Source organism: Sminthopsis crassicaudata, chromosome 1 (assembly GCF_048593235.1).
Source record: "Sminthopsis crassicaudata isolate SCR6 chromosome 1, ASM4859323v1, whole genome shotgun sequence".
Lineage (NCBI taxonomy): Eukaryota > Metazoa > Chordata > Mammalia > Dasyuromorphia > Dasyuridae > Sminthopsis > Sminthopsis crassicaudata.
The window spans coordinates 590,299,588-590,325,681 of record NC_133617.1 but is presented as its reverse complement, the minus strand read 5'-3'; the positions used below and the strand labels follow the sequence as shown (position 1 = coordinate 590,325,681).

The following is a 26,094-nucleotide window of genomic DNA, read 5'->3' as shown; positions in this document are numbered from 1 at the left end:
AAAAAAAAAAAAAAAAAAAAAAAAAAAGTGATCCTTGAACTGCTCCCCGGGAGGCCGCTTGGGGGCCCTGGATGGGGAAGGAGGCCCCGACGCGCTCCGCAACTCTTCCACAGAACATTTCTCCCTCGAACCTGCCGCCGAGGCCCTTCCCCCATCCGGCACTTGGTTCCTCCTCCCTCCCCAGATCCTTTCATTCCTTTCCCTCCCCAGAGGCCGAGGCGAGCCATTGGACCGTCTCACCGCCCCCGCGAGCTGACTGGCTCACGCCGGCCTCCAGCCACCCCACCGAGGCTGGCAGTTGGGGTGAGAGCCGGCTGGAGGCCGCTTCCAGCCGCGGCCCCGCCCCCTCCCCCGCCCCCTCCTTCGCTCGAGCCGGGGGTGCGCAGTGTCTTCCCCTCAGGTCTGGGCGGGGGGCGCTGTTGCCGCCTGGTCCCCGCCAGCCTCTGCCTGAGAGAGCCGAGCTCGCCTCCTGCCTGAGCCTCAGCCCCGTCCCTCCCTCCTCCTCCGCCTCCTTCCCCTCCCCTTCTGTCGGTGTCTAGTGAATGTGGCGCGGCTGGCCGCTGCAGCCCGGGCCCAGGCTTTAACCTCGGCGTCGCTTCCCTTGTCTCTCCCCTCTCTTCCCTCCCTCTCACTCCGCCCGCGGTTGCGGAGCCTCTGCCGCCACCACAGAGGAACAGGGTTGTGGGAGTGGGGCAAGGGCGGGAAACCGTGAGCCCTAGGCGAGGGCTGCGGGGTGGGGAGAAGGAGGACGGGACGGAGACCCCGGCCGGGCGGACTGACGGCCGGGAGCGGGGGCCGGCCCGCGTGCCTGTCCCCTCTTCCTTTCTCCCGGGACTCAAGACCCCGGTGGCGGCGGCGGCAGTGCGGGCGAAGGGCGCGGCAGGCGCGATCGAAACAATAACCCCGGCGGCGGCGGCTGCAGGAGTTGGCCTAGCAAGGGCCGCAGCAGCAGCAGCTGCAGCAGCAGCGAGAGAAAGGGGCGCGGTGCAGCCTCGCTCGCCGGACCCGGGAGGGGCTCGGAGTGGGGCGAGTCGTCGCCTCCCGCTCTCCCGGTCGCCCAGCGAGCGCACTTGGCAGCGTTGGAGGATTGAATTTGGCTGGTCCATCTGTGGAGCCGCAGCTCGGACGATCCTCGGCAGCGACGGCGGCTAGAGAGACAGATACCGCTCCCCCTCCGCCTGTCTGCCCGCCTCCTGCTCCCCGACTTAAGTCGAGCTGGTTTTCCGGGTTCCCCTGCGTGGACTTGGATTCTGCTTCTTTGCCCGGGCAGGAAGTGAGTTTCATGCAGTAATTCCGGGCGGTGTCACGAGAGAAAACTTTTTTTTTTTTTCCGCCTTCCCCTTTTCCTCGGGGGATCCTGGTTGGAGAGGCTGGGAAACTCGTGTCAAAACTTGAGACCAGGAAACCGGCCTGCAACACCCTTCTTCTCCCCCCCCCCCCAAAAGCCGAAACCAGCCTCCTCTTCCTCTTTCGAGAGGCCGCATCGCATCTCCATTCACATCCGCCCTCCCCGAGAGAAAAGACCCCGCGAAAGCCGGAGGGGGAGCAGCGTCTTGGAGAGAAAGGGTCCCCCCATCATGCTCCCTCGGGGAGCCTGAAGTAGAAGCAGAAAACTCCGAAGAGGTAATTCGGGGGCGAGTGTGGGAAGGGGAGGAGGAAGAGGAGGATTTTTCTTTTCTTCTCCCTTTGGAAGCCCAACTCTCCTGGATCTATAAAATATCGGGGCTGCCTCTTGTCCACCTTTTAGTCTCGCATTATTAGAGGAGAGGTTGGGGAATCCCGGGAAGGGGGAACGCAAAGTTTTGTTGTTGGTTTTTTTTTTAAGCTTTTGAAGACATAGGGTTCCTTTGTTCTGCCCAAGGTCCCGAAGTGGGTAACTTGGCTGCTTCTAATGCATTCTCCGAAGATTTTTCATTTAAGTGGATTGAATCTAGCAACTTTGGATTTGCCAATTAGGAAGATGTCGCTCCTCTGTGGTTTGCCGGAGAGATTGTCTGCCACGTTTGTTTACACTGTTAACTATTGGAGGGCGTTTAAGTGAAGTTCTCGGAGAGGTTAGGGCTCCTGACATTCTCCGAGCGCGCGGCTGCTGGCTTTTTAACTCAATGACGACGACAACTAACACTGCTCCGTGTTTGTTTTTGGGAGAGGGATGTGGTTTAAAAGTATTTTAATAAAATTTGGCGCGTATGTTCCTGTCTGAAAGTGAGAGCATGTATTTTGGCCCTTTAAAAAATGATAAAAACTTAGTTCACGAGTTTTTTTTTTTAAAGCAATTACTGAAACTATATTTTTCCTATTAGAACCTAATCTAGAAAGAAATGGAAACAGGGATTTAATTCCTTGTTCTTTCGAATAAAGAGGGCGATGTAAGTTTTGAAAAACACCTGCCACTAGGTTGATAAGCCTTTGATGCTATTTATCTGCATGACAGCTACAGCACACATTTGCACACAACTTTTCTGGTGTTTATGCTTGACATTTTGAGGATTGTACCATTTTTGGCATAAATATTTTATATGTAGTAGACATAACTTCTATTCAGTAAGAGTTGTTACCTAATTTAATTTGGAGAATGGGCTAAAAAAGGATGGCAAAAATTGTTGTAGACTGATTTATAGAGGCACAGAATCTGATTTGGAAGAGATGTTGGAGGTCTCTTAATTCAGTCTATGTGTTCAAAACAATTAGTCAACTTCAGATTCTATCAGTTTACTCTTGGGTTGCAGCAGATCCGAATTTATTACTGTGAAAGAATAGTTATAGAAGCTAAACTTTTGTCAGTAGTATTTAGGGGACTAAGGAGCATAAAGTTTGAATACAAAAACTATTTTGTAGGGAATTTCCCTTAAAATATCAGTTATTTACTAAATCTCAAATAATTGGTGGCATTTGAGAAAAATATGATCGCTTTCTTAGGGGAAGAAAAAAAAGTGTAAAATATCTCGGTCAAATGCTTTTATATGTAAATAAATGCAAAAAGACAAATGTTAAACTTTTACTACTACATTTTAAATTGGCCTTTATCAGTCTTTTCTCTCCAAATAGTTATTTTCTTGATAGTTAGATTGGCAAGTAAGTACTAATTCACACTGACTTGCTCAAGGAATATAAAATGCACAGCTAATCTTTATGATTTTTGAATCTTAATAGCTAGCTGAAGAGGTTATTCCTGGACATCTGAAAAAGCTGAACAAAATAAATGACATTGAACTTGAGATTCCTTATATGGCACATCCTTGGCACAAAAACAGCAAAACCTAAATAGAGCTGCAGTCCTCTTACAAAGAAAGAATACTTTCCAAAGTTTTATTTTTCTGTCCTAGTGAGTTACAAAAGAAAATCATTTTATCAAGCTATAAGTCTGTGAACCAGCTTTTTTTTTTAATCTCCTCTGAGGGAGTCACAAGTAAAAAGGTATGGTTTTGAGTTAAGAACTTTTTAAACCGAATGTTATTTGAATAAATGTTCCTTACCTTCTTCCATCTTCCCACCATCTTTAGTTTCTTTTTCTGTTAGAAAACTTTCTGTAGCATTGCAGAACCTCTTTTAATCTGCAGTTTATAATCTGTAGAATTTCCTAGGCCACTAAGTAATATGCTCAAAATTATTTAGCCGGGTGGGTGTTCAAGACTTGGCTTGAACTTAATCTTGAGACCACCTTTCCAACCATGTTGCCTATTTTCTCCCCCTCCCCCCTTTAAAAATAAAAGTATAATTCACTCACTAACTATGGATCTCTCCATTAAGTTTGTTGGAGACTAGCTTAATAGAATTTATGAGACTATTTTCTTCTTCTAACAGCCTAAAATAGAGATTAGACACAATCCCAATTTACTTTTTACTTCCTTAGGCTTGTTTCCTCACTTGTAAAATGAGGGGACTAGACCAGGAGACTTCTAAGTTCCATTCCTTCTTTACTTAAATTCTAGCATTTTATGATTTGTATTTTTTTGTTTGAGCATATTTATGAAAGTTGCGTTTCTTCTATGTAATGTTTTCAGTTGTCTGCAGTGGCTCAAATGTTTTAAAATAGTCTCAAAGCTTAGTGCGCATGTATATAAATACTCAGAACTCTTGTAGTATTTGATCAGTGACAGGAATCCCCAAAAATTTTGTGTAAGGTACACAAAATACAGTGATTTTTATTTGGTTTGTTGAAAATATAAAATTTAAATGTTGATTTACTTCGATTTGCTAGATATATGATTTGTGTGTTAATAAAGAACAGTTTGCAGTTTTAGATGATGTCATCCTAACATTTGAGTTTATGAAAATGCTTATGCCAAAGTGTAGAAGCCAAATTCTGATTTTGTGGTGTTAGTTGTCTTGGGTTTAGTAACAAAGGTGAAAGCAGCACAGTGTGGAGGAAAAAGTGCTGTATTTTGGAAGAGGGGGGCTTGTGCAGCTTCTATCACTGTTGGCAAATTTTCCAAATTCTTCCTTTAAAATGAAGGAGGTTGGACTAGAAGACCATCTTAATGTCCTTTCCAGCTATGAATCAATGATCTTAATTATGTCATGTAACTTCTTTTGATAGGTTTGAACTATGTATATTTCTCCCATGCAAGAATGAAAAAGTTTAAACAAAAATTAACCCAATTTGTCTTTGAAGCTTAAATGATTTTCTTAATGAAGTTCAATCCAGTTCTGCCTTGCGTTTTGTGCTATATCATTTCTATTCCTTGCATTTAATTTAATTCTTTTTTGCCACTTTTTTGATCCTAGAACATTCCTATTCACATAAACCCCCTAGAATGCTTACTCCCTCAGATACATTTTTAATTTTCTTAACACATTTGGTAGCTTTTGCTACTTTCAACTGTGGCATGTGACTTCGTAACCTGGAGCATAATTTAATTATTTAATTCTCATAATATACTAGGTGCCATAAAGAAAGTCTAATTGATAATGCATTCTGCTTTTTATAAAGGATTTTTATAAGTACAAATTCCAAGCTCATTCCAACAGATTTTTGTTTCTCTTCTTAGACATTTCCTCTTTCAAGACTTCTGCTATATATTTATCTTCTATTCCTTTCTAGTTACAGTCATAAGTATCATTTATCTGGTCTATTTTCCTTCTGTCACTCAGATTGATATTTGACTTTTTTTCCCTTTCTGCAACCTAAGAAGTGTCAATTTTTCATTCTCTACCTAATTCCTCACCTTCTTGACTGTCTTCTTTGACAGTCTTTTTCCATTTCCCTTTTTCTATTCAGTGTTCTGAATGTCATGGAGCTTGCTTTCTCTGTGGACTATCATTTTTCTTCACTTGAACTGCTACCTATCCATCTCTTCTTCACCATTCCACATCTCTTGGTGTGTTCACCAAAATTCTTCCAGGAAGGTTTCACTTTTTAAACCAATCTGATTTTGTATCTTCTCTTCATTTAAATACTTGGGTTTACTCTCATTTTGACATGTATTTTCCTATCTAGATTGTAAACTTATGGAAGTCAGGAATAGTGTGATATCAGTTCATCTTATATTTTGATCTTTTTCCTCTGGCCTTTTTAAAACCTGTTATTGCTTCCATGATAACATTTTTTGTGTCTATATGAATCATTATTATTCTTACCTTAAGAGTTTTAACTACTAGAATGACCTTGGGCAAAGTACTTAACTTTACTGGGCTCCATTTTCCTTCCCTGTAAAATGAAAAATTTCTAGATTAGGGGTTTTTCAAACTTTTTTTGTGTATCCTGTACCTTTTTGGCAGTCTGAAGTCTATAGACCCTTTCTCAGAAGAGCCTACCGTAACAAACACAGGATTATAAAAGAAACCAATTATGTTGGAATACATATTAAAAAAAACAAACAAATTCAATTACCTCAGGCTAAGTACCCCTCACTTAGAAGATCTCACAAAGGGATCTGGCACATAACGGAAGATAAAGATCACTTTATGTCTTGGTAATCTAAAGTAGGTGTTACAAACAAATTGGATCTGTGATTGAGATTTGAATTACCCAGGAGACAGTGAGATGTATTTTATTAAAAAACCCAAGAAGCCTAAATTGTAGACACATGGTTATGTTAAGGTAAAGCAAAACTCATAATTTATAAAAGAATTTTTAAGACAGTCTATTTAATTTGATTTTACAAAGAACTCTAATAAGCCAGTTTTTCTGGTTTCCTAAATTGTATCAGATTAGAAGTGGCAAATTAAAAGAGAAATTGAGGTTTTGGGGAGAAGCAAGCATAGACTTTAGCAAGAAATGACAAGAGATAATAGGAGAAGAGAGAAAACTTACAAAAAAGCAAACAAAGCATTGCTTATTAGGGCCACTTAGTAGGAAGAGTCCCTGGGATTATCATTTCATTACAACTCAGTATAATAGTAAATTTTATAATAGCCTATAGTCCATTAAGAAAAAAATTAAATTATATTCATTGTACTTTCTTCAAAATTTTTTTTTAATAATAGCTTTTTCCTTTTTAAAAAAATAATAACTTTTAATTTTCAAAATTCATGGAAAGATAGTTTTCAATATTTACCCTTGAAAAACCTGATGCTCCAAAATTTTCTCCCTTCTCCCCTCCCCTCCCCTAGACAGCAAGTAAATAATCCAATATTGGTTATATTCTTATAAAATATATTTCTACATTTATCATGCTGCTCAAGAAAAATCAGATCAAAAAGGGGGAAAAAAAGAGAAAAAATAAACAATAAAAAAGGTGAAAATATATGTTCTTCACATTCAGTCCCCATAGACCTCTTTCTGGATCATTGAACTTTCTTTAAGAAGGCATGGGGAGAAAACAGGGACACTGATACATTGTTGGTGGAATTGTGAATACATCCAGCCATTCTGGAGGGCAATTTGGAACTATGCTCAAAAAGTTATCAAACTGTGTGTACCCTTTGACCCAGCAGTGTTACTACTGGCCTTATATCCCAAAGAGATCTTAAAGAAGGGAAAGGGACCTGTATGTGCAAGAATGTTTGTGGCAGCCCTCTTTGTAGTGGCCAGAAACTGGAAACTACATGGATGCCCATCAATTGGAGAATGGCTGAATAAATTGTGGTATATGAATATTATGGAATATTATTATTCTGTAAGAAATGACCAACAAGATGATTTCAAAAAGGCCTGGAGAGACTTACATGAATTGATGCTGAGTGAAATGAGTAGGACCAGGAGATTGTTGTATATTTCATCAACAATACTGTGGGATGATCAATTCTGATGGATGTGGCTATTTTCAACAATGAGATGAACCAGCTACACCCAGCGAAAGAACTCTGGGAGATGACTATGAACCACTGCATGGAATTCCCAATCCCTCTAATTTTGTCTGCCTGCATTTTGGATTTCCTTCACAGGCTAATGGTACACTATTTCAAAGTCCAATTCTTTTTGTACAGCAAAACAACTGTTTGGACATGTATACATGTATATATTGTATTTAATTTATACTTTAACATATTGAACATGTATTGGTCAACCTGCCATCTTGGGGGGGAGAAGGAGGGGAAAAATTAGAAGAAAAGGTTTGACAATTGTCAGTGTTGTAAAATTACCCATGCATATATATGGTAAATAAAAACTATTTAAAAAAAGAAGAAGAAGGCATGGGGATACATGATACATTTGGTTAAAATTTTAAAAAGTTATATCTTAAAAATATATCTTAAAGACAACTAAGCTGAAAGATTTGCTTGGAATTGTGAAATATCTCATCTTCAACAGTGCTATAATATACAACTGGGAGTCTTGAAACCTTGAATTTTGCTATAGGCCATCCACAAATTAACTGTGTGACCTTATATAAGTTAGTTTTTTGGAACCTCAGTTTTCTCATTTTAAAGAATTGGACTAGATGATATCAGATTCTTTTTAACTTGATGTATATTAAGTCATAATGAAATAGACATGTATTTTCAAAGTATGTAGGAAAATCCTCCCACTTCTCTTGGCTTTTATGGGCTTATATATATTGGAAAACATAGTCTAATTTTATGTGAATGAAAATGTCTTTGATAGTTAGCTATGTTCTTCTTCTGTTGAGAACAAGTTTAAAGGGAAAGATTTTCTAGACTGAGATGTTTGATTTCTGTCTGTTACTGAAAAACTCTTCTGCAGATTCATGGGAATTCATATTAGAATGAAGATCAGTCTAAGAAGCCTCCAAAGACAGCTCCATGTGAACTTGGCCTAGTCTCAGCCTCCAACATCTTGGAAACAGATTTTCCTTTTTGGTCCTTCCCTATGGCTTCTGAGTCATTCAAGGAGACACTTTAGATACACCCACTTGCTAGGGAGTCTCTGAGAATATTCATAATCGGTTCATATTTGCAGAAGGTTCTGTGAGGTAGCATAGTTGGAAGTGGTTCCTTTGGAGGCCCTTAATTTTTTTAAATTAAATTTTCTTCTTAGATTCATATTCTCTCTTTCCCACATTTTTTTCTCTCCACACCCTCCTCCTTGATAAGATAAGAAAAACAAAACCACCTTTAGAAATGTATATAGTCATACAAAACAAATTCTCACATTAGTTATGTCTTTTAAAAAATCAATCCTATCAACTGTTACAAGGTGGGTAACATTTCATTTCATGAATCCTATGGAATTGTGGTTTGTTACTGTATTGATCAGCAGACTTCAGTCTTTCATAGTTGTTCTGCTCATTTCACTTGGCAGCAGTTCATAGAAATCTCAGGTTTCTCTGAAACTGTCACCTTTCTTATAGCACAGTAGTATTTCATTATATTCATATGCCACAATTTTTTTTAGCCATTTCTCAATTGATGGACACCCCATCGGTTTCCAGTTCTTTGAGATTACAAAAAAGAGTTAATTTAAATACTTGTGTGTGTGTGTGTGTGTGTGTGTGTGTGTGTGTGTGTGTGTGTGTGTGTGTATGATTTTTTCCTCATTTTTTTACCTCTTAGTAATATAGATCTAACAGTGTTATTTCTGAGCCATAAAGTTTGTATAGTTTTGTAACTTTTGGGGCATAGTTGTTTTTCTTTTTTTTTTTTTAAATTCAGTTTTGTATTCGGGTCTCTCCTCCCTTTTCCCAAAGTAATAAAACCAAAATCTATAAGGAGCATGTCTTATCAAAGAAATTCCTGCATTGGCCATGTCCAAAACAAAACAAAATCCCAAAGTAATAACCTCAATCTGAGTCTGCTTTTTTATTTGTAGGTGACTAGCAGAATTATGCTGTGGTTGGTCATTATGTTGATTATTTCAACACATTTTTGAGTCTCCAAGCTTTTCAAAGATTTACAATGTTATTTATAAATTTCTTTTGTTCTTCTTACTTTACTTTGTATCGGTTCATAAAGATTTCTTTGACTCTATCCCATTGATTATTTCTTTTCTTTTCTTTTTTAATAGCTTTTTATTTACAAGTTATATGCATAGGTAATTTTACAGCATTGACAATTGCCAAACCTTTTGTTCCAATTTTTCCCCTCCTCCCACCCCTCCCCCAGATGGCAGGTTGACCAATACAATACATGTTAAATATGTTAAAGTATATATTAAATACAATATATGTATACATGTCCAAACAGTTATTTTGGTGTACAAAAAGAATCGTACTTTGAAATAGTGTACAATTAGCCTGTGAAGAAAATCAAAAATGCAAGTGGGCAAAGATAAGAGGGATTGGGAATTCTATGTAGTGATTCATAGTTATCTCTCAGAGTTCTTTCCCTGGCTGTAGCTGGTTCAATTAATTATTGCTCTATTGGAGCTGATTTGGTTCATCTCATTGTTGAAGAGGGCCACGTCCATTAGAATTGATATTCATATAGTATTGTTGTTGAAGTATACAATTTCCTGGTCCTGCTCATTTCACTCAGCATCAGTTCATGAAAGTCTCTCCAGTCCTTTTTGAAATCATCCTGTTGGTCATTTCTTACAGAACAATAATATTCCATAATATTCATATACCACAATTTATTCAGCCATTTTCCAATTGATGGGCATCTACTCTGTTTCCAGTTTCTGGCCACTACAAAGAGGGCTGCCACAAACATTCTTGTACATACAGGTCCCTTTCCCTTCTTTAAAATCTCTTTGGGATATAAGCCCAATAGTAACACTGCTGGGTCAAAGGATATGCACAGTCCATTGATTATTTCTTAACAGTACAATGGTATTCCATTTCATTCTTAGGCCTTAATTTGTTCAAGTTGTTCCTCAATGGACAGCTCCTCCTTTAGTTTCCAGTTATTTGCCCATAAAAGAACTACTATAAATTAGTTTTGTACATATGAGCCATTTTCTTCTTTCTTTGTTTTCTTTGGGGTATAGACCTAGTGTGTAACATCATTGGATCAAAGGCTATGGATAGTTTAATAGTGTTTTGGGCATAGTTCCAAATTGCTTTTCAGAATGGCTGGACCAGTTCACAGCTCCATCAACAATTCATTACATGAACTGTTTTCCCCCAGTTCTTGTAGTATTTGTCATTCTCCCCTCGCCCCCCCCTTTTTTAAAAAATCAATTGAGCCAAACTTGTAGGCATGAAGTGGGAATTTAGTTGTTTTAATTTGCTTTTCTTATTACTGATTTGGAATATTTTTTGTATGATTGGTAATTCATTTGAAAAATTATCTATTCATATCCCTTGATCTTTTGTTGTTGTTTATCCTTCATTTTAAGAGGACCAATGACATAACAGGGTGAAGTCTTGACTGTAGCATGGATTTAAATGAGGCAGAATTGCACAAAATTGTCAGCTTCACTTTCTTTTCCAGTCTAGTAGCAAGACGGAAGTCAAGATAATTGGTGATGGCTTAGGATGAAGTAGATGACTTTGTCAGCTTTGATGACTGACCAAACTCTTAAGTGTTCAACAGAGCCTATTTCAGATGCCTTCATGGTCATTAGAACAAATTGTTCTCATTCATCCATTCAGGGACAAGTCTTCAAATGCTTCTCCTCCCCACCCCTTTTTACTCTTAAACTGGCTTAATCTTTCTGCCAAGATGGTTTTAGTGGGGTAATAGTTGCTGTCCATGTCACAGCTTCTTGGAGCCACAGATGAGAATTGAGTGCCAGGTGGATAGCAAAGATGATTGAGCAATTCTGAAAAGGCTCAGCAAATCCTCATACCAGAGGTGCTAGTCCTCCCTGAAAACCCCATACACCCCATTTGAAATATGAGATACAAAGTTGAAAAATAGTTGCTAGCCCCTAGGATTTTAAAAGGCAGCAGAGGAGATACTACAAGCATGATATTGTTAGTGAACTTAATTCAAAATTGAGAAGGAAAAATAATCTATTCTATATCTGGATACCAAGATCAGCTGAATGCCTAAGACATAATACTTAATGATTTTCTGCAGAGCAAATAAATCAGACTAAGATGGTGGAAGAAATGTTTGGCCAATAAGATAGCATCTATACTCATTAAATGTAATTAGTTCTTCTGTTGTGATCCCTAGTTCAGGGATACCACCAGGTTACCTTCATATTTTTTAACCAGAATGTTAACTTAACAACTTTTCCTCCCCTCCCTCTCTCCGGTTTAAGCCTTTATGTGAGCACTGAAATAAAAATCAGGTTGTTCTTGTTATCTGATATCTCCTTTTCCTTCTCGTCCTCCTTCTTCTTTTACTATTAGTATTACTACTACTATCTTCTTTCTTTACTTTTTCTCCTTTTCCTATTTATCCCTCCCCTACTCTTTTCTTTTTCTCCTTCTCTTTCTCCTCCTCTTATCTTTTTAACCTTTTAAATTTGTGGAAATATTTCTGGTTGTCTCATGGAGTTAATAGTTTTTCTTTTGTCTATTCTGTTTTTCAATGCGTTTGTTGCTTGAGCAAAATTTTATATCTTTTGTACTAACTTAATTCCCATTCCAATTCTTCCATGATTCTCATTTTTTCCCTCAGGTACTCTCATTTCAGTTTTGTTTTTGTTTGTTTGTTTTCCTAACATACTTCCTAACCTTAGATTTGGTCTTTATACTTCTAGAAGGAAGGTCCTGTTACTTCTTGAGTAATTGAGTATTGTATTATTCTAGTATTTCACTGACAGGTTGTGTACCTGATTTGTTCCACTGATCTGTTTATTAACTGATCTATTAACTAGCATCAAAGTGTTGATGATTATTGCTTTATATTTTATAGATTGTAATCTAGTACTTCTTCTAGGCTTCTTTCCCTAAGATTTTTTCATTATTTTCCTTTAGATTGTTGATGTTTTGTGCTTCCAGATTAATTTTGTTACCTTTTATAGCTTTTTAAAGTAATATTTTGGTAATTTGATATGATACCAAATAAATTAATTTGTATCATTATTTTTATCTGTTACTATTGGTTTTGTTGATAATATACAGAAATGCTGTTGATTTATGTAGTTTACATCTTGCAATTTTGCTGAAGTTTTTGTTTCAATTAATTTTTGACTTGGCTCTCTATACTAGCCTCTTCATTTTTCTAGATGAAGAAATAGCAGAGTTTGTATATTATCCAAAGGTCCCACAGGAAGTGGTAGTAACAAGTATCATTTGTGGGCTTTGATCACAGATCCTCTTGACTCCAGAACTTTTTATACTGTACCACACTGTGAATGAGAGGGAAGGGACCAAGTTACTCCATGGTTTTGAACCATGTGTGAAGTTATATAGGAATTATAAAGGAAGAATGTGTTGAGAGATAAAATATAAATTCTGTTTGGGACATATTGAGTTTCAGGTCCTAGTGAAACATTCCTGTTTGAAAATTCTTGATTTGTAGTTCTGAACTGTGAGAGGGTCAGAGAGATGGAAATCTTGGAAGTCATGTTATTACCTTCTTAAATAATTGCTCCAAAGGAAAGAGAAAGGCACCAGAGATCCAAGGAAATAAAAATAGTGCATATGTCCAGTGTTATAGAGGTACTTTTTTTCTTTTCTTTCTTTCTTTTTTTTTTTTTTTAATTATAGTTTTTATTTACCAGATATATGCATGGGTAATTTTACAGCACTGATAATGGCCAATTAACAATTAAATTAATTGTTAAAGTATAACTTAAGTACAATATATGTATACTTGTCCAGACAGTTATTTTGCTATAGAAAAAGAATAGGGTTTTGAGAGAGTGTACAACTATTAGCCTGTGAAGGAAATAAAAAATTCAGGTGGATAAAAATAGAAGGATTGGGAATTCTATGTAGTGATTCATAGTTATCTTCCAGAGTTCTTTCGCTGGGTGTAGCTGGTTCAGTTCATTACTGCTCTATTGGAACTGATCTGGTTCATCTCATTGTTGAAGATGGCCGCGTCCATCAGAATTGATCTTCATAGAGTATTGTTGTTGAAGTATACAACGATCTCCTGGTCCTACTCATTTCACTCAGCATCAGTTCATGTAAGTCTCTCCAGGCCTTTCTGAAATTATCCTGTTGGTCATTTCTTACAGAACAATAATATTCTATAATATTCATATACCACAATTTATTCAGCCATTTTCCAATTTATAGGCATCCACATGATTTCCAGTTTCTGGCCACTACGAAGAGGGCTTCCACAAACATTCTTGCACATACAGGTCCCTTTCCCTTCTTTAAGATCTCTTTGGGATATAAGCCCAGTAGGCACCTCTTTTCTTAATGTTACCTTTGCAGAATTGATGAAGTTGAGTAGATCAAAGTGTGGTAGGTTCAGATTTCATGTGTCATATTCTGTCGCAGACAGGGATCAGTGGAATTGGACTTGTTTACTAATAGCCTCCTCTGGAAATATATTTGGATTTACTCTTGTTTTTGAATTGCAAACATTGCAGGATGATTAAGTCTTATTCACAGTTTACTTTAAATTCAATTATTGTTAGATAATTAGATAATCTTAACACCTAAGGGAAAAGAAGGATGAAAAATCTAATATTTATCACAGAGAAATAGATATTTAGGAGATTTTGTAATCATTTTTCTATTTTATAACCACCTAGTTGAGTGGAAGAGGAATGAGTTGGCTTGTGTGGTTCCACATGACAGAACTAGTGCCAGTTAGGTATAAGTTAAGAGGAAACAGATTTCATGCCAATGCAAGGGAGAAATTAATTTAAAAAATTCAAGTAGAAGGATAACATTGCAAGAGGAGCCTCTCTCTTTAGATGAGAGATTTTACTCCAGACATGCCCAAGCTTAATTAATGTTCATCAGTAGTTTCTTAGAGCCTTAGGATAAAATACAAACTTTTTATAACTTGCTGTTTTAAAATCCTATCACAATCTAGTTTGTATCACTTTCTACACTATTTTACTTTACTGCCCTTTATGAAGTCTTGTTTCTCACTGTTTCCCTGAACTTTATATTCTCTCTCCTACTCCTTTGTAAGTCATTCACCAGATCTGGAATGTACTTTTCATTTCTTCCTCTTACAGTCCTTATCCCCATTTAGGCTTCAATATAGATGTCATCTTCCAACATCTTTACCTTCCACCTGCACAGATGGAGTGATAAGTTGTGTCTATATATCTTTACATATGTATATATATATATATATATATATGTATATATATATATATATATATAGTAGGTACATAATGAGACTTTGTTGACTTGAATTTCAGGATTTGTTGTCTTCTAGATTAGGATAGCTTAGAAACCATGATTAGCAATAAATGGTAGCAATAGATGGTATTTTCGAAAAAGAGGAGATAATAACAGATGTGCAGAACAGATCAAGAAGAGAAAATAAGAATTGGATTCCCTAAAAGCTATGACAAAAAAAAGAACCTTGGCACAATAATACAAGAAATAACTAAAGAAAATGAATATGGCAATATGTTTAGAAGAATTGTATTTTATCCTATTTTCTATTGCTTGCTCTCTTGGGGGGAGGTGGAGAAGAGGAGGAAAGGAGAAAAACACAAAGTTTTGCAAAAGTGAATGTTGAAAACTATCTTTTCATATATTTGGAAAAACAAAATATTATTAAAGTATTTTTGAAGAAAATTGTCCTGAAGTGATAGAACAAGATGGAAAAGTGATCCATCCATCCTTATCTTTCCAGCAAGGAAAATATATAGAAATATCTTTACTGAATTTTGAAACCCCCAGATGAAAAAGAAAATTATATAAGCAACCCAAAAACCCCCAATACAATTCAAGTATGCTGGAGCTACAATAGGAATTGCATAAGATTTTTCTCTACTACAATAAAAGATCACATATCAACAATTGAAAGAACTATAGTTGTAGCTGAAAATATATCCACCAAAATTAAGTATAATATTGAATGAAAGGACATTCGGTGAGCTGTCAGCTTTTCAGAATTTTGTCTCAGACCTTAACTGAGTAGAAAATTTAACATATAAAAACCAATATCAAAGGCTCAATAAGGACTATTTTATACATGTAAATATAAAGCATATGTCTTAAGATTGTCATTAGTAATTGGATGGTCCAAAAGAAAGATTAAAAAGCTCAGAATACTGAGTATGATGTGATTCTAAACAGCTAAAATAGCAAAAGAATTAAAAAAGGTAAAATGGTAATTATACTTTACAGATGAAGTTCAATAACAAGAACCAAGAGAGGAATTTAGATTGGGAAGGAAGGCTGGAAGTTCTGAAAAGTAGATCACTTTGGAAATGAGTTAAAGAGGGAATAATACATAATATACACCAAGAAGGGTATAGGACTCTCCAAAATCTATTAAGAAATAATGAGGGGGGCAGCTAGGTGGTGCAGTGAATAGAACCGCAGCCCTGAAGTCTGGAGGACCTGAGTTCAAATGTGTCTCAAGACACTTAACACTTACTGTGTCCCTGGGCAAGTCACTTAACCCCAATTGCCTCAGCAAAAAGGGGAAAAAAAAGAATGGGGAAAGGAATAGGTTAAGGTGGGGTATAAGTGGGGTAAGGTGTGTAGATTAATTGGAAAGTGATAGGGAAGGGAAGAAAAAAAGGGAGGGTATCCATGGAGGAGAGGAGGACTGTTGCATCAGGGAGTAAGTAATAGCTAGACAAATTAAAGAGTAAAAATAAAGTAGAAGAGTTAGCAGGGATAGGAAATAAGAGATAAACACAAACACATCAATGATCAGGAGTAGATTAGGAAAAAAATCATTGATCTCAGACAAAATTTAAAAAGATTCACTGAAAAGAGAAAATGACATTATATGTCATTAATATTGTTTTAGATGTAAAAGAGAGAAAGACAGAGAGAGAGAGAGAGAGAGAGAGAGAGAGAGAGAGAGAGAGAGAGAGAGAGAGAGTGTGTGTGTGTGTGTGTGTGTGTGTGAGAGAGAGAGAGAGAGTCAAAGAGTCCTGATTGAATGTTAAGTAGTGATCATTTCTGTTTTGGGCCAGAAATTCTTCTTTCGGGTTTATTTATTTAGATTTTTTTTTGGTGGGGGGGACTAGGTGAAAGAGGACATTCTTGACCTCCATTGCTACCTAGTTTTAATCAACTTAGCCTTAGTCAAATTTAGTTTCAAAAGACCAGGATCTCCCATTGCATCCAAGGTCATCTTTACTCATCACGATTTGTATCTGGCCACTGGATTCAAATAGCTCTGGAGGGGAAAGTGAGGCAGGTGACCTTGCACAGATCTCCCTCAATTAAAGCCAATTCACTTTCATATCATGGCATCACCTCCCTCATGTCATGGTCCTTTTCCATAATGAAAGACAAATAACAACATATACATATATCCATGCTTAACTGCAATTTGTTTGGAGAGGTGGGGGGAGAAAAAGGATGGTGGGGGGGGGGGGAAGAATAAAGTAAAAAAAGTGAAGCCGAGAACAAAAGAACCTACAAGGAAGTAAAGAAAACATGGAGAGTTATGAACACAGTGTTTCTTCTTATATATGCTTTCTTGAAATGGAAATTTACTATCTATTTTGAATCCTTGATATTCTGCTGGGCACATAACAATTTTTCCGTCTTTTATAATTTTTTTATTTTGCATTTAAGTTTTAAATAAATACATTAAAAAGAAAGAAAATAAAATAATAGATAGCTCATTTCTGGGACCTGAAGAGAGAAAGAAAGGGGCAACTGAGAAATAATTTTTGGGGTTGAGAGATCATGGGGTTTTAGTTCTTATTCCTGATTCAGAGCCTTTTGGTCCATTTTCCCCCTTTTTTTTTTCAGTTGAAGCTTCTGCTGCACATTATGGGATTCGCCACCAATGACTTGGTTCTTGTAACATCTTGCTCTAGTTGCTCAGAAGGGAAGAAGTAGTTCTTTAAGTGCATAATTATATGCATTTCACTTGATTGGGTGCTGGAGGTACCAAGAAAAAACATCCACTCTCAAGGATTTACATTGTACTGGATATACAAGTTTCACTGTTCCTTAGATTAGGTGAGCAAGACTTGTACCTTAGAAAGATTATTTTTGTATTTCTGTAAGATTTTTTATTTTAGATTGGTGTAAGAACATTATCACTATGTTTGATTTTTGGAAAAACATTCCCTCTTTGAGTTTCAAATAACTCTGGAATAAAATTATATTTATATTGGGGATTACTAGTAGTGAATTTTGTTGCTCTCTAATTGTCATGTCAACTTCAGATCCCTGGAGGGCAAAGATCATGATTTCTATTTTGTGATCCTCATGTCACTCCAGTATAATATTGGGTGTATAGTACTTAATGAACGTTTAATTAATGTTTAATTGTTCTGTAGACTTAACTCACATTCCAAATCAAAATAACTGTTAGACTACCTTTTTCTAGATAGCCTATACCTTCTCTCTTACTCTCTCTCACTCACTCACACATACACACACACACACACACACACACACACACACACACAGAGTTTTCAATAATACAGCAAAACTTATAGAAACTTTCTTCAGTTGCTCTGACTCAGCTAATTGCTACCTCAGAATTAAAGACAAATTGAAGAGTTCTCAATATGTAGTATAAAGAAGGTTATATCTACTCTGCTTCATATATGGTGATATCTCAGTACTCGTTAATTAGTTCCAGAAGATTTGATGAATGACAAAAATGATGAGTGCCTAATGAATTTTTCCCATAAGAAGCACATCTCCCTTCAACATAGAGAAGAGCTAATCCAAATCCAATTGATCAATGATGGACAGAATCAGCTATACCCAGAGAAGAAACACTGGGAAATGAGTGTAAACTGTTAGCATTTTTTGTTTTTCTCCCCAGGTTATTTTTACCTTCCGAATCCAATTCTTCCTTTGCAACAACAACAACAACAAAATTCGGTTCTGCATATATATATTGTACCTAGGATGTACTATAACATATTTAATATGTATGGGAATGCCTGCCATCTAGGGGAGGGGGTGGAAGGAAGGAGAGGAAAAATTCAGAACCGAAGGGAATACAAAGGATAATGTTGTAAAAAATTACCTATGCATATGTACTGTCAATAAAAATTATAATTATAAAATTAATTTTAAAAATTAAAAAAAAAAAAAGTACATCTCCAATCAAGAGTCTACCTTTCCCTCCCTTCCTAGTTTCCAAAAGGGGCAAATGGGATTTCCACTCGGGAAGAAACAAAAAGAAACAAGCTACCCCAGCCAAATAGGGCTCCTCTCTTCTTGTTACAACTCACTTTAGAAGAAGAATCCTGACCTTTATACTATACTACTTCCTTCCCCCTAACCTTGTCCAAGTTTCCTGGGATGGGGAGAGGGCTTGTTAAGAAAGAAGCCTCCAATTCTTTCACAAAAAGTGCTGCTATAAAGTGCTGAACTTTATACTTATCAGTGCCCATTTTGGGTATACACCCAATATTGAGCCCTTTGTTAAAAGGTATGGACATATTAGTCATTGTATTTGCATAATTCCAAAATAATTATTTAACTCTAGCTTAAAAGTAAAGAAGTATAAATTACATTCTTTCATTCTAAATTTATTTGAAATAGACTTTTCTTCTGCTTTTTTTAAGTTGTTTTGGGGAAGAGACACTGTTTTTATATTTCGGGGCAACTAGTGGCACAGTGGATAGAGCAGCAGCCCTGAAGTCAGAAGGATCTGAGTACAAATTTGGCCCTAGATACTTAATACTTCCTGAATTGTGTGACCCTAAGTCACTTAACCGCACTTGTCTCAGCTTACCTAGCACAATACTTTGCCCTTAGATGCTCAGTAAATGCCTTTGAGATGAATCAATGTTGTTGCACTTGTATTTCTTAATCGTGTTTACTCTTGGGCAAAAACAGAAATCTGAAAGCTCTGCCCTCCTCCCTAATTATTTTTAAATTATAGTTTGCATATATAGGAAAATTGGACAGCTTTTATAAATTTTCTCAGAATGTGATTTGTGAAATTGGTAGTTGGCCAAAGATAGAAGTGTTAAAATGGAACCTGAAACAGGTTCAGCATTAAATTCAACATATACATTCAACTAAATGTGGAATTACTGGAATCAGAAGAAACACTGGCAATATATAGACTCATCAGTACTCATAATTCCTAATGGAAGTTTGAATACAGGAACAAAGAAGCGCAGTTGAAAGAAATAATTATATAAAAAAGGGAAAGTGTTTAGGGACTTTACTTCTCTCAAGTCCTTGAAGTGTTAGAATTGTTCAACTTTATTGCTTTTTGCCTGGTTCTAAATTTGCCTTTGTTTTCTTTTTTCTTTTTTTTTAAGCTGGTAGATTTGAATATTTACTTCAAAATTAAATAAGTAAAATGAATAAATAAAATAAAAGTGCAGTATCACCTTTTTTTAAAAATGTAGGCTTTTAAAACTTTTTTGAATGTTTATTTTTTAATTTCAATAAATGGTATTTTATTTTTCCAATTACATGTGAAGATCGTTTTCAACATTCATTTTTCTTAGATTTTAAGTTTCAATTTTTTTCTTCTTCCCTTTCTTACCTCCCCCTTCCTCAAAACAGCAAACAGTCTGATATAAGTTAACATGCACACTCATTTTAAATATCTCCATGTTATGTTGTGAAAAAAATCAGAACAAAAGGGAAAAATCAGGAAAAAGAAAAAAGCAAACCAAGAAAAGATGACAATAGTATATACTTTGATCCACATTTATTCTCCATAGTTCTTTCTTTGGATGTGAATGGCATTTTCTATCTCATCTGTTGGAATCATTTTGTCTTACAACACAGCTGAGAAGAGCTAAATCTATCATAGTAAATCATCACATAATCTTGCTGTTATTTTGTACAATATTCTCCTGATAGTGCTCACTTCACTCAGCATTAGTTCATGTAAGTCTTTCCAGGCTTTTCTGAAATTAGCCTGTTCATTTATCATTTCTTATAGAACAATAATTTTCCATTAAATTCATATGCCATAAGTTATTTAGCCATTGTCAATTAATAGCTATGCCCTCAATTTCCAATTCCTTGTCACCACAAAAAGAGGTGCTACAAATATTTTTGCGCATGATGGATCTTTTCCCTGTTTTATGATCTCTTTGAAATCTAGACCCAATAATGATACTTGCTGAATCAAAGGGTGTGCAGTTTTATAGGCCTTTGACCATAGTTCCAAATTACTCTTCAGATTAGTTGAATCAGTTCACAACTGCATCAACAATGTATTAATGTCTCAATTTTTCCACATGCCCTCCAACATTTGTCATTTTCTTTTTCTGGTGTATTAGGCAATCTAATAGGTATGAGGTAGTACTTCAAAATTGTTTTAATTTGCATTTCTCCAAACAATAGTGACTTAAGGGTATTTTTGTATGATTACAAATAGCTTTGATTACTTTCTCTGAAAATTTGAACTTTTTTCCCAAAATGCAATATAAACATACTTTGCTTCCTATTCACTTATAGTTCTAGTTTGCTAATCCATCTTCAGTGCCTCTCCCAAAATGTATGTGTCAGTGGACCAACATTAATTTTTTTTTTGCTCAAGTGAACATTATAAACTGAACAATAAGTATGTTGCATTGATTTGGTATTAGTAATCAGGAAATGCACAGTAAACAAGGTTTTTACTTCTTTACATCAGATAATTTTTTCAAGTCATCAATTATTTATTAAGTGTCCTGTGAAAGGCCTTGTGCATACAGATAGAAAAATAATTTCTTGCCCTCAAGTCTATTACTTGGAGAGGATATACACAGAAGGCAGTTTTAGGGGAGAGAACACTAATGATTGGCAGATGCCAGAAATTTTCAGATGAGCCTTGAAGGAAATGAGGGATTTTTTTTTTTCTTTGATATATTCCCCCCCCCCCCAATTATATGTTAAAACAATTTCTTAGCATTTTTTATTTCTCCTTTCCCTCTTCCGTCCCTGAGATTTGTAAGCAACTAGATACATGTTATACATGTGTATATTGTAAAATATTATGTAAAATACTGTATTAGTCATTTTGCACAAGAAGAATGAAAGAAAACAATAAAAGAGAAAAATTGCATGCTTCTGTCTGTATTCAAACTATCAGTTCTTTCTCTGGAAACAGATAATATGGGAAACTAGATATTCTAAGAGAAGAATTTACTCTTAAATAGTATATTTGGTATGTTAGATAGCTTGGGTGAAGGCACTAAGGCCACAGAGAGAATATTGATAGATTTGAAGACCTCAAAGGGCATTTAATCCAGTCTCCTCCTTTTACAGATGAAAAAAGAAGCCTAGAAATGATTAAATAACTTGTCCTTTTCTTCTTATTTCCACAGATTGGGGATAGGAGTGGGTAGTAAGTGGTACAGAAAGAAAGGTTTTGGGAACCCAAATTCTTTTCACTCTATATTCAACATACTTTCAATTTTATTCTATCAGAAACAGCTAGTAGACTTATTTTGGCTAGAATTCAGAGTATACAAAAAGGATGTATCTTATGTAATAATTAACTTCCTAGTCATAGGAAAGATACAAAGTATCTGTTCTCAATCTCTTCTAAATTTTTGATGTGATAATTTATTATATTCAAGTTCTATATTTGTTTTGAGCTTACTTGTGACACAATATAAAAAGTTGACTTAAACCAATTTCTACCTGCTTTCCAAATTTTTTCATCTTTTTCTTAAGTAGTTTGTATTTTCCAGTTTATCAAATACTGGGTTATCCAAATTAATTGTTTCAGATTTTTACCTATAGTAAATATAATTTCCTTTGATAGTGTTTCATTACTGATTTACTTTAATCACTGCCAAGTAGATTTGATTATTGCTTTGTAATGAAAAGTTTAGAAGTGCCATGTGGCCTTTTCTGTTTTTTGAAGTAGATTTTTTAAAAAGTTGTCTACTTTAAAAAATTATTTTACTTGAGATATAGACATTTTGCTCCTTCAAATTTTTTATTTTTATTTTGTGAGCTCTGTAAAGTATACTCATGGATAGTTTGGCACCAAATCTGAATACTGTATTAATAAATTAAAAAAAATTCTTCAGTTAAATAATTTTTTAAAAGCAATTTATAATTTGTAGAAGTTTTGAATATTCTTTTGTAGATTGGCTCTCTGTTATGTATGCCTGTTGTAATTATTTTTTTGTAGAACTTCACTTCTATTATAATTTATATATAATTTTTGTTCCCTCTTTGCTGTTATTTGTTCTTAAAGCTGTCATATTTTTAGAATTATACCAGGTAATAGTGGGGAGAAGAGTCATTCTTATATTCTTACCTGTTTTTATGTGGAGAGCATATTTCCCTATTGTAGATAATTATTTAACTTTTGGTTTTAAGATCTTTTTATATTAAAAATGACCTTTCTATAACTCTGCTTTTTAAGCTTTTTTTAAAAAGCATTTTGGTTGTGCATTGTCGGCACAGGCTTTTTCTGCATTTGTTCATATAATCATGTGCTTTTATGGGTTTTTTTTTTTTTAAAGATAAGGTCATTTTTATTAAATTCAAAAAGAGGATAAAAGAAATCAAAAGTTTAAGGCACTTACCTTAATATGTAGGTCTTGTTTTTGAATTGCTCAAGTTATATAGCAGCAAGATTCTTCTCAATTAATATCAATCATGCTTTGCAAGTTCTGTTAAGAATTGATTCCCCTCCCCCCAAAAAAACTTCAATTTCAGCATCCAGTGCTTATATTTGAGGGTTTTATGCTGGTGGTATTAGAAAATGCATTTTGGCAACATTCAGATTGCTTGCAATATACTTTTAGATTTTCTCTTGGAATAGATTTTCGGTAATCATCCTTAATTGGTCAACCCAGTTCTAACTTTCAGAGAAGTTCTAGTCCAGACTGTATAACTCAATATAAGATGGTCACAAAAAAGATAGTTGTATATACTATCAAATAATAGTACTATGTACTACTATGACTTACTGATATTTTGGTTTTTGTAGTTTGGGAGCAGCCCTAATTTCTTCATAATCTACCTTCATTTCCTCATTCAAGAAGTTGATCACCTCTCTTTTATCTGAATTCTGATTTTCAGAATATTCTTTTTTAAAATATTCAACTGAGCTAAAAAAAAAACAACAAAACTACAAAAATGACCTTTTAGATTATCAGTACAAAATTAAACAACATTTTGTTAAAAGAAAATACCTCCAAACCTTTATCTTTTTTTGAATTTACATTTGGTTATTTCATTTTTATTGTACTCACACTGATAAGATATATCATTGCCACCTCCCTGATTTATCCATTCATTCATTCATTTATTTATTTACTGGCTAGGTGAAAGAGGCCATTCTTTGCCTCAATTAATCACTGAATGGGTGTGGTCTCAGTTAAACTGAGTCCTGTTAAAAACTAAGGTCTTTCTTTTTTAATTAAAGCTTTTTATTTTTCAAAACATATACTTAGATAATTCTGCAACATTAACCCTTGTAAAACCTTGTGTTCCAATTACCCCCCACTTTACCCACACCCTCCCCTAGATGGCAAGTAAAAAGACCAAGATCTCTCTAACTATAGCCATCTACAGGCTTCCTGATCTATATCTGGCCACTGGACCCAGATGGCTCTGGAGGAGAAAGTGAGATAGGTGACCTTGCACAACTCTCCCTCACTTAAATCCAATTCACTTGCAAGTCATGGCATCACAACAATTGCCCTTGCTTTGACTTATATTTAATTCTTGTATTTTTGATGTTATAGCCTTTTGTTTCTTCTCAGCCAAATTTTCTCCCAAATTTATTTTGTCTTTTAGCTTCTGCTTCTTTAGAGGAATGGAATGTCTATTATATATTTCAAGATTTATGTTTTGCTGGGGTTTTTTCCCCCTAATTTGTTTGTTGGAGATAGATTTCTGACCTAATTTGATTTCTGATATTTTCTTCCTACAGTTGTATTTCTCTTTTGAGCCATGATGGAATTTACTATTTATTTAGTGATCTTTAAGCTATTCACAGAATTCTTTTCTTGATTGAAGATTTTTGGCTCATTTTCCTTCATTTGTAAATATTTGTAGTGTTCTGGTTCCCTTTTGAGTTATCCATCCTTTTGTTATCTTAGGCTAGTTTTCTTGGCCTTTTGATTTTTCCTTTTCTCTTACATATCTAATTATAGATATTTTCTGTCTGCTTTCTTAAGCCCCTTGTCTTCAGGGTACCTAGAACTTTATTGGAGTGTAGGGTACTTTTGCAAAAATACTGTCCTTTCAGTCCCTTTTCCTTTTAGAAGGCAGAAGTTTTATTTTTTTTTCTTCTCTCTAGTTTGTAGTTATCCACTAAGCTACACCACATCTTCAGCTCTGTCATCTCCCTGTTTTTCCTTCTTATGGATGGGCAGAATGAGTATCTATCTGTACAGGGGTTCCAGGCTGAGTCAGAGACCAGCTCTCTTATCCATTATATCCTGTTGCCTCTCTGAGGTAAAATAGTGTTCCTTAAAACATTAACAAATAGAATAAATTCTCAATATAGTTAACATATATTTTTTGTTAACAAGTTTTAGAAGTGTTTTTTTTTGTTTTTTTTTTTGGTAATTTTAGTTTCCTATTGTTTTTAATCTAGTAAATTAGCAAGTTGAGTAAGAAGTTGCCCTTTAAAAAAACAATTTTTCTTTCAGTAATAAAAAAACAACATTCTTTTTCTTATTGGAAATACATATTTTACACTTCTTTAGAATGGATGTCTTTTAGTTAGCCAGACCACATCCTGTAGTACCTTTTCATACTTTTCCTAAATTTGAGAAAGAACAAAGTGAAGTCTAGAAGGGTTTTCCCCCCTCTGACTCAAATTAATATTTATAAAATGTGTTTTATTATTATTTTAGAGGCAGCATAAATCTAAATTGTGTAAATGAAAAATATTTGCTACCTCCTTTATCTTATTTAACATTTTATTTTTCCCCAATTCTAATAATTTTAACATTCTTTGTTTTCTTCAAATTGAGTTCCAAATTCTCCCTTTGTTCCCTCAATTTGATATAGGTTCTACATGTATAGTCATGCAAAAACACATTTCTATGTAAGTCATTTTGTGAAAGACAAAACAAACATAAAAACCCCAAGAAAAATAAAGAAAATGTATTTTTATTTTGCATTCAGACTCTTACCAGTTCTTTTTCTGAAGATGGACTCATCATAAATCCTAAGAATTGCTTTTTATCATTATATTGCTATAATTTTCTACTTTCTTAAGGGTCCTCTGAAAATAAGTTCTCCAACAATTAAAAAACAAACAAACACAACAACTCTCAAAAATCACTGTGGTAAGAGACAAGATATCTGTAAAGGAGAATAAAACTAGCATATTTGAAAGTAACTTCTGAATAAAGAAATCTTTTAGCTGAATGGCTCCTTTATGATATACATGATATATCATATTATTTTGCTAATCAGGGGAATCCACTGATTATGACTTTACCTATTGTCTGTAATGCCTTAGCCTGTTCCTTCAGGGACTAAGTCATTTCTTACCCATGGTAGAGCCAACCATTGAATAGAATTGGGAGGAATGTTATGCTCTCATTCTCTTCTCTTTCCAATAGAATTTATTCCACTTAGCTCAAAATTTTATGTTTTCAGAGAATACTTCTCTTAAAATTATATGGTTATAGATCCTGCAAGATTGTTAAGGGAAGGGGTGAGTAATAATCTCATAGAACTAGTTAACCAGCTTTGGACAAACACTTTGAAGCGTTTATTTTAAAATATACTTAATATGAAATATTTTAAACAAGGAGATTATATTGGAAGTGAAATAATTTCTGGTAATATTCCAAAATTCTAATTGAATCATTTGATAGATAAAAACACGACATTTTAATTTTAACATGAAATTACATAATTAAATATAATCTTAGTCAGC

The 26,094-nt window shown here is 35.3% G+C and overlaps 1 protein-coding gene across 11 annotated transcripts in view; it reads left to right on the top strand.

Moving 5' to 3' along the window:
* The first annotated feature begins 209 nt into the window (after positions 1–209).
* The window catches only part of ERBIN (erbb2 interacting protein), a 167,034-nt gene continuing 141,149 nt past the window's right edge, over positions 210–26,094 (top strand). For all 11 annotated transcript variants that reach the window (XM_074282385.1, XM_074282389.1, XM_074282387.1 and 8 more), the window contains exon 1: positions 210–1,623. The gene's annotated coding sequence lies outside the window, so the exon portion shown is untranslated. The remainder of the gene's footprint in view (positions 1,624–26,094) is intronic.